Here is a 6,677-nt window from a genome sequence, read left to right on the forward strand (position 1 = left end):
AATTGAATAATAAAAGTTTATACTATACTTGTTTGACATACTATTAGTAGATTCTCTAACCTTGACGTTTGTTGTTATCATTCTTTAATCATTACATTAATCTTCCATTTCAAAGTTCTCATTAACTTCTTCTTCTTTTTCTTTATTATTATTATTATTATTATTATTATTATTATTATTATTATTAGTAATACTATTACTATTACTATTATTACTACTATTACTATTATTGTTGTTGTTATTGTTGTTGTATTATTGTTATCTATAATTTATATAATTAACCTTCTTGTGGTTCGACCCCGGTGTTGCCGGTTTATTTATTACTTCGACACACCTGCACTTGAAAAAAGACATTAATTTTTTAGTCGTGTCATATATGTTAGTCAAGTAACCTAAATTAACTTGAATTGTCTTCTTCAATGTTATATTTTTTAAATTTATTTTTTATTTTATCATTTAATATTCAATTATTAGACATTAAGCTTTGTAACTTTTTCTCTTTTTTTTCATATTATTTTGATTTTGTATATCAGGTTGCATGTTAGTAGAATTAACTTATATTTACTTGAACAGTTGTCGCTTAGGCTTTTTTCATTATTATTTTTTCACGTTAAGAAAATTTGACTGGGTTCCTTGAAAGAATTAGAATAAACTAACCTCAGTCCCAGCAATGCCCATTGCTAGACCAATATCTGCTTCATGGAGTGCTGGGGCATCATTCGTTCCATCACCAGTTACTGCAACAACCTCACCGAAAGTACACAAATGTTTCACTAGTGTATGCTTGTCAAGTGGAGAAGATCGAGCCATCACCTGCAAATGAATTCAAATTTGTTGGTCTTGGCGAGACAAACTCTTTTCACAGCTGAGAAATTTAATTGCAGTTAGATCTTTGTTGAACATGAAAGCTAGAAACACCTGAATTTTGGGAATTAGTTGGAGCAACTCTTCCTGGCTCTTTTCTCGGAAGTTGGGACCCTCAACAGCTATACCATCATCGGTAAGAATCCCACATTCCCTTGCAATAGCCCCGGCAGTATTTATATTGTCTCCTGTAACCATTCTTACAGGAATACCCACTGAACGGCAAACTGCAACAGACTCCTTGACGCCTGGACGAACAGGATCTTTGATACCCGCTATCCCTATACAAGTGTGCCCGGAATGTGGTAAAGTATTATCAGGGGAGAACCCACTTTCCAGCACCATATACGCAAGACAGAGAGTTCTAAGAGCCTCGCTAACAAACTGATCAATTGTAGCCTTAAGGTTGTTAATGGATTCTTCATCCCGGGGAATAATTTACCATTTGAATTGATCACCTTGTTACAAGCAGCCAAAACTAGTTCTGAAGCATCTTCGGTGTGGTCTCGCAAACTACCTTCGGGAAGCTCCACCACTACACCAGTTTGCTTCTTCGTGGAATTGGAAGGCTCAACTCTAACAAGTTTCACTGCTTGTCGCTCTGCCTGGAAATCTCCACCAAGAGATAGGCCAAACTCCAACAAAGAAGTCTCGGTGGGTGTTCCTGAATTTCGCATTTTCCATATTTGTTAGCAAGGACTTCACCCCCAGTGTTGTTAAATATTGTCCGCAAGAGAAGTTTTACAGAAGAAGCAGGGATTTCAGAGAACAAGCTAGAAGCCTTGGTAGGTCAACTTCCTTGACATCCATGCAAATGCATGATTACACAACAGTCACATGATTCGCAGTTTGTGTCCCGGTTGTCACTGCAGATATTTGTGGCTGACCCCATAGTCCCACATGCCGCCAGATGACGGACAAGTGCTTTACCATTCATCATCTTCTCCATGGAAAAGGCAAGGCTTAATGTCACAGCCAGTGGTAGCCCCTCGGAACTGAACAACAACAATTGTAACTGCAATTGCAAAGTATTCCAGCATCTCCAATGCATCATCTCCAGACCAGCTAAAGTAAGTCCCTGCTTGCCATTTACGGCTAAATAATCCTTGGATCAGAACTGCAAAACTCACTACAGCAAAGAAAAGGCATACCTTCCCAATAATGGTTGCCACTCCATTCAATTTTACCTGCAGTGGAGTTTCATCATCTCCTCCTTCACTTAGAGTTGCCATCAATTTATCCCATTGGGTTCTCATCCCAACAGTGGCAACCATCATCTTGCATGATCCATCTTGAACCTGAGTTCCAGAAAGCATACAAGGATATTCAGAATTTACCATTACTGGCTCAATTTCACCAGTTAAACTCGACTCATCCATTAATACAGAAAAGCCTGAAACAAAAGGCCCATCTGCAGGTACTTATCTCCAATAGCAAGATTCACTTTATCACCAGGAAGCAAATCATATATGGACAGTTTCTGCCTAAATCCATTACTAGTGACCTGAATGGTGATCTTCCTTTTCTCTTTGTCCAAATCCCTGAATTGTAACGATTGACGATAATCACTTACAGCTGTCACAAACACGACTGACAATACTTGCAACAATTACCAGGCCATCATTAGCTCCATTCGGCCAGCACACACCCCAAGTATCATTAGAGTCATATCCTGAAGTGCTTCCCAAACAAAAATCCTGAACCTCCTTACTTGGCTCTCAGCAAACTTATTGATCCCGTAAGTCTCTTGTCTGTGATTCAGTAGATCACACTATTCGTGGTCGTTAGCCCATCAGACATTGAAGTGCAGAGCTTTTCTGCAATACCATTTACCCTACCATGAAATCTGAGCTTCTTCACATCGTGGCCTTCGATAATTGATCCTAACTCATCAGCGCATTTTGTCAAAACCTGCAGCCTTGACTTGTGCAGGTGTGGTATAGTCGCTTGGGGAGAAACCTGAAAACATTCCATTTCTATAATTATCATTTATCGGTTACGAAGAGGCTGTAGAACTATCTAAGCTTAGTTAACTAAATTCGAAACCTCACCTTGGATAGATTGAAATGCAGCTTTGGAAACCAGAACAGCAATCCTTAATTTCTCCTGCAATATTAAAACACACACACACAAAGAAAAGTAAGCTTCCGCCGCAATCACTAGGTATTATATGTGTTCTCTCATAAAAAATAGGCATTCTAGCAGGCTTTATACGTTAATGTATTGGGCAAGGCAGACATAGCAGTGCGTCACCGTAAGAAGAAAGAAACTAAGAGGTCAAATAACGTAAATTATGAACTGGTGAAAGATGCAACGTGAGATTAGCCAAGCAAATTAATTTGTATTAAATGTCAACGTATTACATGCAGTAAGGAATTTATGATACCAATGGAAATCGATTATGGTTGGTCTGATCACACAAATTAAAGTTGGAAACTGAAATGAATTGCAGAAAAATTGATTGCACATCAGCTTAGTATGCATTGTATTTACAGGTGATATACAGCAATTTAAGATAGGAATACAATGAGATAAGAAGCTAAATATGTATCTTTATTTTTTAGATAAACATGATCTTATTTGTTACTAATCAAGAAGATTTATATCTAACAGCCTTCTCTGAATTGATGGGAAGATTGTGAACCATTAGTTTGTCTCCAAAAGAAAGAAAACGTGAGGAGGAGAGACCTTGAGTGAAGATGTATGGAAGTTGTTCTTAGATGAAGATGTATTTAGCTTGTATATCTTTGTTAAAGATTTTCTCAAATATGAAATGGTAGTTCAGCTCTGTATGTTTTGTTCTCGGATGAAAAACAAGATTTAAAGATGGTTCTAAAGAATTGATATTATCAACTCAAATATAAGGAGCAACGGTAAAGATATATGAAGTTCTTTGAGTAGCATTATTAACTAGTAAAGTTCAGCTACTGTATCTGTCATTAATTGATATTCAACTTCAATTGATCTTGCCAACACGGATTATTTCTTAGCAATCCAAGAGATTAAATATGAGTCCAGATAAATGCAGTATCCTGAGATATATCTCTGATCATGCAGATTATCAGTCCAATCAAAGTCACAAAAACCATTGAGTTGAAGTGAATCCTTGTTAAATTGAAGACTAAACTATAGGTTGACTTTAAGATATCTTAACAACCTTTTGGTAGCAGTGAGATGAATATTTGTAGGACAATGGAGAAATTAATATAATGATTGACACTGTAGAATATATCAGGTTTGGTTAATGTCAAATACTAAAGAGCTTTCACCATGCTTCTGTATTCAGAAGATTAATAGCATATTTACCAAGGTGGAGATCCAAACCATTTTCTATCTTGGTTACAAGATTGCCTAAGAAATAAGATAGTGAATGGAGATCCTTAATAGCAAATTTAAAGCCGAGATTAGAGATAAGACTATCAATGGTCGTAACAACATTACTGGTGATAATAATGTCATCGACATATATGAGCACAAAAACATACACATTGTTATGATGGTAAATAAATAAAGAAGTGTTCACAGTTGAGGCAGTGAATGCACGTTCCAAAAGAGTCTGAGACAACATTAAGAACCAAGTTCTAAGGGCTTGTTTTAAGCCATATACTGATTTATGTATAAGACATGCATGATCAGGTAAATTTAAGTCTTCAAAACTTTGACATTGCCCATATAAACCTCCTCTTCAAGATATCCATGGAGAAAGACATTAGAAATATCAAGTTGTATGATTGACCAATTATAATGTACTAACAAAACAAGGGCTAACCGAATAGTAGTAGGTATAATAACTAGATTAAGAGTCTCAATAAAATCAAGACCATCAACTTGATAAAATCTCTTCGCCACCAATCTTGCCTTATACCTATCAATAATGCTATTAACATGTTATTTTATTTTGAATACCCATATGTTCCTCACAACCTGTTTATGTCTTGGTCATGGACAACGTGACCAAGTTTTGTTAGTCAACAATGCATTATATTCTATAGTCATTACATTCAACCAATCTTAATTCCTTGCCGTTTATTTAAAGGTTGTTGATTAAGATGGTAATGTGTGAGTGAAAAGAGCTTTGAGAGGATTATTGGGATCGTAATTTGAATGACCGAAGATCTACCTCGGGATACTACATTTATCTAGGCTCATATCTTATCTATTGGATTGCTAAGAAACAATTTGTGGTGGTAAAAAAAAATTGTTTGGAAACTCTAGTGGATTGCGGTTTAGAGTCAGGGGCAAAGAAGATTGTATTAGGATTAGATCTTGGCTAGTGGTGACTTTTCTAGGTAGGAAATCTTGTTTTCTGCTTGCTAGATTTGTAGGAAAACGAATCACTAGGCCCTTGATTGTTACCACCACATGGATTTTTCTCATCAAGACAGACATCTTCTTGCTTAGTTAACGGCAATGACAGCTTCAAAAGGAACAGGGACTCAAACAACCATGGTATCTTGACGGTGGTGCAAATAATCACTTTACTTTTAAATTCCAGAATTTAACCTTGCACCAGTAACTATATCATGGAAATGACAATGTAATTATTGGCAATGGAGGAGGTTTACATATCACCAATACTAGTTCTTTTATATTTGTTACACCTACACTAAAATTTCTTTTAACCAATATTCTTCACTATCTATCTTCCTTATCAAATTTATTATCTATTCAATGTTTTTGCTTTAATAATAATTATTATTTTATACTCACAACAACTCATTTTTTTGTGAAGGATCTACAAACGAAGAAAATTCTCCTCCAAGGGTTGAGTAAAGTTGGTTTATATCTAATGTTCCCGCAACAACTCAAATTCAACAAGTCATCTCCCAAAGCTATTATGCTTTCTCCTTTTACATACTTTTAGGTGTTACTACTCCTTTCCAAGCCTGGCATTCACGATTGGTTCATCTGTCAAACACCATTGTTTCTACTTTAGTGAAAAACTCGTTCATACCTGTTTCTGGATTAAAAAAACTCAAACCTTACGTGAGTTCTATTAGGTAGCTAAGAGTCATAAACTTCCTTTCCTTGAGTTTAATAATAGGCATAGTCGTCCCCTTGAATTGATTCATTTAGATGTATGGACTTCTCCTGCTTTATTCATTTTAAAAGCTTAGTTGAAATCTAATTTTCTAGTTCTCTTAAGCAACTATTAACTAACAATGGTGGAGAGTATTTATCTAATATTTTTTTAGGAATAACTTCATAAAATGGAATTCTTCATAAACTCATATGTCCCTACACTTTAGAACAAAATAGAGTCTCTAAAAGAAAACATAGACATATCACCAACACTGGTCTTACCTTTTTAGCTCAATCAAATCTTCTTTTCTGGTATTGGGTGGGTGTATTCTTCACAATCACTTACCTCATAAACAGACTCCTTACAAATGTCCTATCAAATAAATCTTTATATTTCACTCTATTAAATAAACAACCAAACTATTCATTACTCAAAACATTTAGGTATTTATGTGACACGACCAAAAGATTGATGTCTTCTCCCAAGTGTAGGAGTGTCAAAGTAATAAATAACCCAACAAGACCAGGGTCGAACCACAGGGAGGTTAATTGTATAAATTATAAACAATAATTATAAACAACAATAGTAACAACATTAACAACAACAATAATAGTAACAATAATAATAATAATACTAGTAGTAGTAGTAGTAGTAGTAGTAATAAAGAAGAAGAAGAAGAAGTTGATGAGAGCTTTAAGATGAAAGATTAACGTAAGGATTAAACAATGATAATAACAAATGTCAAGGTTAAAGGTTCCACTAATGGTATGTCAAACAAGTATAGTATAAA

At 35.3% G+C, this 6,677-nt stretch overlaps 1 pseudogene; it reads right to left on the reverse strand.

Annotated features, from left to right (window-relative positions):
* Positions 1 to 642: 642 nt before the first annotated feature.
* On the reverse strand, positions 643 to 4,191 carry LOC105113785 (calcium-transporting ATPase 2, plasma membrane-type-like; annotated as a pseudogene).
* Between the last annotated feature and the right edge of the window lie 2,486 nt (positions 4,192 to 6,677).

Source organism: Populus euphratica, unplaced genomic scaffold (assembly GCF_000495115.2).
Source record: "Populus euphratica unplaced genomic scaffold, PopEup_1.0 scaffold454.1, whole genome shotgun sequence".
Lineage (NCBI taxonomy): Eukaryota > Viridiplantae > Streptophyta > Magnoliopsida > Malpighiales > Salicaceae > Populus > Populus euphratica.